The following is a 10,869-nucleotide window of genomic DNA, read 5'->3' as shown; positions in this document are numbered from 1 at the left end:
TCTATCCCAAGTATGCTATGTATGTATGGTTCCCGGTGTTTCTCTCAAGATGATCCAAGATGATAGGATATGACAATCTTATATGCAATGTGGTATGATGCTATGGCACTTGCTTACAAGCTCTTTGCTCTTTCTCTTTTTCTTTTTTTTATGTATGGCCACTTTGCAAAATGCACAAACCAAGATAGCAATTGTGTATATGCGGGAACAATCTTGTGACACAAGATATGATATGATGATACCAATATGATATGGTATGTATGCAATGGAAGGTGTAGATCACTAATGTGCACAAGTAACGTTGCCGGGAATACTCAAATGGCTAGTCTCGATAGGCAAGTGACGCAAAATGGGCTAGGGGTTAACAATGCAATGTGCAAGGGAATATACAATGGAGGGATACCACGATACCAAGATGATATGGAGGTTACCGTCCGAGGCGATGATGAGTAACGGTGTTCTTGATGTAGATACCAAGATGATGGAGACTCATCCTTAAGTAGCCGAAACACCTTACGAAACGGAAAAATCGCGAACTCAAAAATCTCAAATGTCAAATGTCAAATGGTGGTAGCGGGAATGCGGTGGTGGTTTTGCGGAAACTCAAAGGGATTGCGGAAATGCAATGATGGGGTTTGGAGAACGCAATGCGGATGTGGAGGGTAAGGTGGTGGATTATGCACGGTGTGGGAGTTGGAAGCACGGTCCCTAAGTAGCCGAAACACCTTAGGAGACACAACTCACAACACAATCAACCACTAATGCTATAAGGAACAAATTGGGTTAGGTTGCGGAAGTGGGTGGTGGTTATGCGGATGTTGTGGTGGAAGCCCTAGGCAAAGATGCCAAAGTTGTCAAAATTTGATGGAGTCAAATGGAGATGAAACCTATCCAGATGGATGGGGGATGTCAATAGCTACTCAACGAGCTAAAGAACGCGAAAATTGGACTCCGGATGTGAAAGTTATGGTCAAAACGGTGAAACACTGATAGAGGCAAAGGTGTCCCGTCTTTCGATGAGATGATGGATATCGCTTTGGTAGAAGTCGACTTTGACGATCCGACTACGAACGTGCGAGGACGTCGCGCCTTAGCAATCGCTAAACCAACTCCGAGAGGTTATCGACCACGCCGGAGCACGATCAACCTGACCACGAGGGTCTGTTTCCTGCGAGCAAACGAAGAACAAGCAAGAAACTGAGATTGCAATCTGGATATTGCAAATATAAGATGAAAGCTTTATTGATCAAGGTGGAGTTCTGTGACGCCTTTGTCTGGTCGCTGAACACAAACGAAGTACGCGAAGTTGCAGCTATGGCGAACTTTTAATCTAAACAAAACCCAAAGTCTAAACGACGCCCTAAGGGCTGTATATATGGAGGAAGAGGGGGGAATTTCGTGGCCCTTGAGGAAGGGGTCCGAAACCAACCCTATCTCTTGTTTCCCCACACATACGGACTCTAAAAACAGCCTATACTTATGTATTTCGAAATTACATGGGCCTGGCCCAATAATAAGGTGACGCAGCACCTAGAATAGCCTCTGGACAAAAGTTATGAAGTAGTATCTTGTATATTTCGTCCAAGGCTTCATGCACGCATTATGGTGGCTTCAACGTCCTAAAATCATCACTTGTAACTCCGTTCTTGTTCCCCATGCGCATGCCATCATCTCCATGCTTGTTCTTGCTCCAATGTTCATCCTTCTCAAAGCTAGGCCCTTCATTTGTAAGCAAAACAAATGTATCCAATTTAGGCAACATCATATTCTCATGAACATTAGAATCATTACCAAGAAACGAAAGTACCTGGTAATTTAATTGGCGTGCGCGAGCTCTAGTAATTGGTCCAGTATGTATAGCAGCAGGGGATGTGGGTGTAACAATGGTATTGATGTCCTCATCAAACACGGGAGGCTGAAATCTACAGGGGTCGGACATTCGGGGTTGGGTCCGGATTTCCGGGGTCAGTGTCCAGAACCATGCAGATTTTGTGCTCCAGGAGCCGGATGTCCGGCCCGACGATTCCAGATCGGGATTTGGACTTCGAAACTCGATTTGGGGCGGAAATGGATGATTTCGGGGGCAAAATTTGATGGATTTTGTGGATGCAAAGGGGGAAAAGATAGGGGAAAGCTAGATCCACTTGAAACCAAGCAAATCCATGGATCAAAATCAACAAAACATCATCAAACCAACAAATCACAAAAAAAATTTGGGGGCTATTTTTGGTGCGGATTTTTGAATTTAGGATGAAATGAAGCAAAAGAAGGCTAGAAAACGGTGGGAGGGACTCCAAATACGTGATCAACGTGGCTCATGATACCATATAATACGGGGCTAACCCGGTGTTGGCCGATCTTTCACGATTGGAGTGGGTTCCCTCGAAGAACACGATGAACACGGGGAAGAACGGAGAGAAATCACAAGGGGAAACACTCAAGAACAAGTCCAATCACACATCCACTAGACAATGAAACACACAAGATCCACAAGGTACATGAACAACAAAGAGAAAGATACAAGGTAAAGTTCATCTCCATGAGGAGGTCTTGAAGGGGGCCGCCCAAGAGGGGGTCTTGATGATATATCCCGCAGGATTTTCTCCTAGATGGAGGTCTTGGCCTCCAAAAGGAGTAGTAGTCTCTCTCTCTCTCTCAAGAGTAGAGTGGTACAAGGAGTGATAGAGGCAAAGGTGTCCCGTCTTTCGATGAGATGATGGATATCTCTTTGGTGGAAGTCGACTTTGACAATCCGACTACGAACGTGCGATGGCGTCGCGCCTTAGCAATCGCTAAACCAACTCCGAGAGGTTATTGACCACGCCGGAGCACGGTCAACCTAACCACGAGGGTCTGTTTCCTGCGAGCAAACGAAGAACAAGCAAGAAACTGAGATTGCAATCTGGATATTGCGAATATAAGATGAAAGCTTTATTGATCAAGGTGGGGTTCTGTGACGCCTTTGTCTGGTCGTTGAACACAAACGAAGTACGCGAAGTTGCAGCTATGGCGAACTTTTAATCTAAACAAAACCCAAAGTCTAAACGACGCCCTAAGGGCTGTATATATGGAGGAAGAGGGGGGAATTTCGTGGCCCTTGGGGAAGGGGTCCGAAACCAACCCTATCTCTTGTTTCCCCACACATACGGACTCTAAAAATAGCCTATACTCAAGTATTTCGAAATTACATGGGCCTGGCCCAATAATAAGGTGACGCAGCACCTAGAATAGCCTCTGGACGAAAGTTATGAAGTAGCATCTTGTATATTTCGTCCAAGGCTTCATGCACGCATTATGGTGGCTTCAACGTCCTGAAATCATCACTTGTAACTTCGTTCTTGTCCCCCATGCGCATGCCATCATCTCCATGCTTGTTCTTTCTCCAATGTTCATCCTTCTTGATGAGGACATGACTACCTTGGATACGACCAAAAATATTGCATACATGCATATTTGTCAGGTGATTTCTAGTGCAAACTATTCAATAATCTATTTATGTTATCCAGAACAAAAATACTTCACACTTTTGTGTTTTGTCTAATTGTAGGTGTATGGGACATTTGTACAATCCACATATGAAGATAAGGCAAAAGGAGAAGTTTAGGTTCTGTTCAAAAAGTCCTCTCACGTCATTTTTGGGCCAAGAGAAGATAGAGTCCAAGTCTCTCACGTTCTGGATTCAGATTCGGACTGCACAGACATACCTGACTCAAAACGCCAACAACTTTTTCATACGGACTCCGAATTGGGTGATTCTTTTTTTGTTGGAAACTAGATTTCGTGCTCTTTCCAACACAATTGGATTCACCTTTAAATTCGTCCGGAGCATTGAGTTATGGTCGAAACAATCTGACGTTGCACCAGAATCCGAGTCAAACTACAAGTCCAAAGGTGTTGCATCACCTCCACTTGGGCCCATGTGCCTTGTACGACCTAGGGTTGGTTTTAGGCTGCCTTGGGACGTCCTCCCACCTCCTTGGCCGCCACCCCTTGTTCCTATATAAGTAGATCCATCTAGTAGCTTTTTCCTGGGAATTTGTTTAGTTAAAAGTTAGCCATTGCAACTTCGTGTACTTCGTTTGTGTCCAACGACCAGACCAAGACCGCTTACGGATTCCCACCACTATCAATACTTCATATATATTCGCAATATTCAGATTGCATTATCATATTCTTGCTCGTTCTTCGATTGCTTGCAGGAATAGACCTTCGTGGTCAGGCTGATCGTGCTTCCGGCATCGTCAGTAACCTCAGGAGATTGGTTTAGCGATTGATAAGGCGCAACGTCGTGCACGTTTGTAGTCGGATCGTCAAAGTCGTCTCCACCAAATCGATAGTTATCATCTCATCGAAAGATCGGGACACCCTCGCCTCTATCAAGTGGTATCAGTTTTCAGGTTGCTCGGTGAGAATTTCCAGTTTCCCCTAGATTAGATTTATTTTCTTACCTATTGTCCAAGAAAAAGCCACAAAAAAGTTAGATCTATTCATCCTTTTGTCCAAGCCAGTCTGAGCCTTTGCAATTTTCTATTCCTTGTTTGCATTATTGAATTATCAGTTGCATCGTCGTGTCGAGTTGCTGGTCTTAGGGTCTAGTTCGTTTAGAGTTTCGAGTTCTCTTCACATTAGTCACGTCGCCGCTGCATCGTTATCCCTTCTGCTGTCCACCACACCATCCATCAAATTCTACCACGTGCTACCCATAGTTCATTGTCACAATCATAGTTGAGGTCGTTCACATCTTCGCTTGATCCAATCTGCATCTTATCTAGTTTGTCTTGGAAAGAGGGAGAGAAAAAAAAAAGATAGAGAAAAAAAAGAGAAAAAAAAGAAAAAGAAGTCAGAAAAAAAGAGAAAGAAAAAAAAGTGTGAGAAAAAAAAAGAGAAGAAAAAAAAACAAAATTCGGATCTATCTAGACTCAATCTCGTAGTTGAATTTGGATTGGAATCTGTTTTGTGCACTGTTTAGTAAAACAGGCATACCTTCCTCATACGAAGTCCGTTTTGACTCCGCGAGTACTCAAATGAAAGCTAGCGACGAGCCGCATCTAAATAGTTGCAGAGACTAGTTCAATATTTGACACCTCAAAATCGTCTTCTAAATAGGTCTTTTTGCCCTCCGAAGTTCGCGGACACAGCTTATTCCAGTTTTTCAAGCCAGTTTCAGAATTCTTTCACTCCTCATATCAACTCGGAATTGAGTGATTCTTTTTGCATTGGAAAGCTTGAGTTAGTAGCATTCTTTGAAAAAATTTATCAGAAAATTGGCACAAACTTTTCAAGAGGAAAGTTGGAGAGAGTTGTTGTATATCCTGCTTGGCAGTTGTTTTTCATCATTATCTTTACTGCCGTTGTGATCTTCACTTATATCTTGCTGTCCAGAGCTACTTAGTATGCTTCATTGATGCTAGTTGTGCTACGCCGTGACCTCATTAGTGTTCTAGGCTCGCGTCTCTAGTCCGGTCTAGCCTAGGACCAGCACAGTACCGTCGTTGAGCGTTTATTCAACATTGCATCTCTGAATTGATTATTGCTAATATTTTGCTACCATATATAGCCAACCCAGCTCCACATATTTCTACACCGTGTATACGTACGCTCCCCTGGCAATCGCTTTACTCAATCTTTGGAGTTATTTGACACCGCTGGTTGCCTGTCACCACCTGCTGCTTGGTAAGAACTTGTAAGATATTGATATTTGCTTTACTGTGAGCGCTTTACCACCACATCCTAGTAGTTCATAGGAACATTATTCTTGAATTTTGTTTCTTGTTTCTACTAATCATGACAGGATCTAGAGTCAATTCATGGGGTTTGTCGATCGTGGGAGATGTGCCATCACCTATGCAAATACCACAACCGTCACGAGAGGTGCACAAACATCCAAATGCACATGATCAGGTTAATGTTTCTATACCACCATTTAATGGCCGTTTTAGACCTGCTTTATATATTGAATGGGAGTTTGACCTAAATAATATATTTGCTTCCAATAATTTTGATGTACGTAAAAAAAGTTAAGGTTGCGGTTGGTTCTTTCACTGGTTATGCTGTAGTTTGGTGGAGTGAATATTGTCGGTTACACCCTAATGATATACCTACTACTTGGGATGATTTGAAACTTGCCATGCGACATACATTCGTTCCCGCTTATTATACTCGTGACATGATTACAAAGTTGCAACATTTAAAACAAGGTAGTGACACCGTAACGAAATATTATGATACTTTACAAACTACCTTGCTGCATTCCTCTTTAGAAGAAAGTGAAGAAGATTTTATGGATAGATTTTGGGGAGGATTAAATCGTGACATTCAGGAGATACTAATACATGAAGAGTGTTATCCTATGGACCATTTGTTTCATCTTGCTTGCATAGCTGAACAGGAAATAAAACGACATGTTGCGCACAAGGAGAACAAGCGCGAGATGCACATTCCAAGAGTTGATACGGTTGTCCCTTCAACTACTAAGCATACTATGACAACCACATCCGTTGTTGTGAGGACTACATCACCTCCACCATGTGACACATCATCACCGAGAGTGCCTACCTCATCTGAGTTGATCATAAGAGGTAATGACAAAGGTACTAATCTTCCACTTCCACATGAGCATGATGAATGTCTTGTCAATTTAAGTGCACCATGCGGTGAGCTACCCACTACTTTGATCACACCAGCTACCTTAGAGGACTATGTTGATGATTTGACTTTGCCATGTGATCAAACAATTTTGAGTGAGCCCATTGAATTAACTATCGATGCAAAAGAATCAAGTGAATTAGGGAATAAATCAGATTTGGATCAAATATGTTTGAAAATAATTGTGCCAATATTTAATCATTTTGATATGACCTCTAATCTTGGTGATGGTTCATCAATGTTGGGATGGTTTAATGATGAATATTGTCAATCTTTTCATATGAATAAGAGCTTCACTTATATGTGCAAACTGAGTTGCAATACTTTCATGCCTTCTACTTCTTGTGATAATATTTGGCTTTATATTTTATTAACTATGAAAGTTACTCATGTATACATGTGTCATATGTGCAAAATCCACGGGAAGTAAAAATGGATGACATATACATATACAACATGTACACCTTGTCTCTTTTGTTAGCCACATTTCAGATTAAGCAACGCCGAGGACGGCTTTGTTTTCAAGAAGGGGAGGATGATGAGGACATAACTACCTTGGATACGACCAAAAATATTGCATACATGCATATTTGTCAGGTGATTTCTAGTGCAAACTATTCAATAATCTATTTATGTTATCCAGAACAAAAATACTTCACACACTTTTGTGTTTTGTCTAATTGTAGGTGTATGGGACATTTGTACAATCCACATATGAAGATAAGGCAAAAGGAGAAGTTTAGGTTCTGTTCAAAAAGTCCTCTCACGTCATTTTTGGGCCAAGAGAAGATAGAGTCCAAGTCTCTCACGTTCTGGATTCAGATTCGGACTGCACAGACATACCTGACTCAAAACGCCAACAACTTTTTCATACGGACTCCGAATGATGAGGACATCAATACAATTATTACACCCACAGGCCCTGCTGCTATACATACTGGACCAATTACTAGAGCTCGCGCACGCCAATTAAATTACCAGGTACTTTCGTTTCTTGCTAATGATTCTAATGTTCATGAGAATATGATGCTGCCTAAATTGGATACATTTGTTTTGCTTACAAATGAAGGGCCTAGCTTTGAGAAGGATGAACATTGGAGCAAGAACAAGCATGGAGATGATGGCATGCGCATGGGGAACAAGAACGGAGTTACAAGTGATGATTTCAGGACGTTGAAGCCACCATAATGCGTGCATGAAGCCTTGGACGAAATATACAAGATGCTACTTCATAACTTTCGTCCAGAGGCTATTCTAGGTGCTGCGTCACCTTATTATTGGGCCAGGCCCATGTAATTTCGAAATACATAAGTATAGGCTGTTTTTAGAGTCCGTATGTGTGGGGAAACAAGAGATAGGGTTGGTTTCGGACCCCTTCCTCAAGGGCCACGAAATTCCCCCCCTCTTCCTCCATATATACAGCCCTTAGGGCGTCGTTTAGACTTTGGGTTTTGTTTAGATTAAAAGTTCGCCATAGCTGCAACTTCGCGTACTTCGTTTGTGTTCAGCGACCAGACAAAGGCGTCACAGAACCCCACCTTGATCAATAAAGCTTTCATCTTATATTCGCAATATCCAGATTGCAATCTCAGTTTCTTGCCTGTTCTTCGTTTGCTCGCAGGAAACAGACCCTCGTGGTCAGGTTGATCGTGCTCCGGCGTGGTCGATAACCTCTCGGAGTTGGTTTAGCGATTGCTAAGGCGCGACGTCCTCGCACGTTCGTAGTCGGATCGTCAAAGTCGACTTCCATCAAAGCGATATTCATCATCTCATCGAAAGACGGGACACCTTTGCCTCTATCAAGTGGTATCAGATTTCCAGGTTGCTCGGTGAGATTTTACAGTTTTTCGTAGTTTAGATCGAGTCTGTTCTTCATACCTACAGTCCACGAAAAAGCCACAAAAAAAAAATTAGGGTTAGTTCATCATATCCGAACCAATCTGAGCCTTTGCATAATCTTTTTAGGGTTTTTGCTTTGTTGAATTTGCGGTTGCATCGTCGTGTCAAGTTGCTGGTCTTAGAGTCTAGTCTTTTAGAGTTTCGAGTTCTGGTCATAAGTTGTCACGCCGCCGCCGCACCATCATCATCGCCTTGCCATCTACCACCATTGCTTATCCGCCACCGCTTTGAATCCGTATCCATATACCACCACCGCTGCCATATACTACCGCCATATATCCACCACCAATCCGAGTTCTTTTCATAGTCGGTTTGTTTTAGAGATCCATATATTTTCCGTTTCGTGTTTCCTTGCCTGAGTAGGTCTCGGAAAAAAAAAAAAAAAAGTCTGGAGACCCCCGGGCCGTTTTTAGGCCAAAATTTCGGCAACCCAAAATATTTTTTTCCCTATCCTATTTTTAGGCCCCGGGTAGTGTTTTGAGACACTCGCCATCATAGTGATTTTTTGTCGCACTTTTTCGTCGTCGCTGCCCTGATTTCCGAAAAAAAAAAATAGTCAAAAAATTCTACTACTAAGATGTGTCCTTTTGAAATTGTGTATGGTTTCCTACCTCGTGCACCTATTGATTTGTTGCCTCTTCCATCTTCGGAGAAGGTTAATTTTGATGCTAAACAACGTGCTGAATTGATCTTAAAAATGCATGAGTTAACTAAGGAAAACATTGAGCGTATGAATGCTAAATATAAACTTGCTGGAGATAAGGGTAGAAAACATGTTGTGTTTGCACCTGGAGATCTTGTTTGGTTACATTTGCGTAAGGATAGATTTCCTGATTTGCGCAAATCAAAGCTAATGCCACGTGCTGATGGTCCTTTTAAGGTGTTAGAGAAAATAAATGATAATGCATATAAACTTGAGCTGCCTGCAGATTTTGGGGTTAGTCCCACTTTTAATATTGCAGATTTGAAGCCTTATTTGGGTGAGGAAGATGAGCTTCCGTCGAGGACGACTTCATTTCAAGAAGGGGAGGATGATGAGGACATCAATACAATTATTACACCCACAGGCCCTGCTGCTATACATACTGGACCAATTACTAGAGCTCGCGCACGCCAATTAAATTACCAGGTACTTTCGTTTCTTGCTAATGATTCTAATGTTCATGAGAATATGATGCTGCCTAAATTGGATACATTTGTTTTGCTTACAAATGAAGGGCCTAGCTTTGAGAAGGATGAACATTGGAGCAAGAACAAGCATGGAGATGATGGCATGCGCATGGGGAACAAGAACGGAGTTACAAGTGATGATTTCAGGACGTTGAAGCCACCATAATGCGTGCATGAAGCCTTGGACGAAATATACAAGATGCTACTTCATAACTTTCGTCCAGAGGCTATTCTAGGTGCTGCGTCACCTTATTATTGGGCCAGGCCCATGTAATTTCGAAATACATAAGTATAGGCTGTTTTTAGAGTCCGTATGTGTGGGGAAACAAGAGATAGGGTTGGTTTCGGACCCCTTCCTCAAGGGCCACGAAATTCCCCCCCTCTTCCTCCATATATACAGCCCTTAGGGCGTCGTTTAGACTTTGGGTTTTGTTTAGATTAAAAGTTCGCCATAGCTGCAACTTCGCGTACTTCGTTTGTGTTCAGCGACCAGACAAAGGCGTCACAGAACCCCACCTTGATCAATAAAGCTTTCATCTTATATTCGCAATATCCAGATTGCAATCTCAGTTTCTTGCCTGTTCTTCGTTTGCTCGCAGGAAACAGACCCTCGTGGTCAGGTTGATCGTGCTCCGGCGTGGTCGATAACCTCTCGGAGTTGGTTTAGCGATTGCTAAGGCGCGACGTCCTCGCACGTTCGTAGTCGGATCGTCAAAGTCGACTTCCATCAAAGCGATATTCATCATCTCATCGAAAGACGGGACACCTTTGCCTCTATCACCGAATTGGGTGATTCTTTTTTTGTTGGAAACTAGATTTCGTGCTCTTTCCAACACAATTGGATTCACCTTTAAATTCGTCCGGAGCATTGAGTTATGGTCGAAACAATCTGACGTTGCACCAGAATCCGAGTCAAACTACAAGTCCAAAGGTGTTGCATCACCTCCACTTGGGCCCATGTGCCTTGTACGACCTAGGGTTGGTTTTAGGCTGCCTTGGGACGTCCTCCCACCTCCTTGGCCGCCACCCCTTGTTCCTATATAAGTAGATCCATCTAGTAGCTTTTTCCTGGGAATTTGTTTAGTTAAAAGTTAGCCATTGCAACTTCGTGTACTTCGTTTGTGTCCAACGACCAGACCAAGACCGCTTACGGAT

This window comes from Aegilops tauschii, chromosome 7 (genome assembly GCF_002575655.3).
Source record: "Aegilops tauschii subsp. strangulata cultivar AL8/78 chromosome 7, Aet v6.0, whole genome shotgun sequence".
Lineage (NCBI taxonomy): Eukaryota > Viridiplantae > Streptophyta > Magnoliopsida > Poales > Poaceae > Aegilops > Aegilops tauschii.
The sequence above is the reverse complement of the archived record's forward strand: the minus strand, read 5'-3'. Positions refer to the sequence as shown.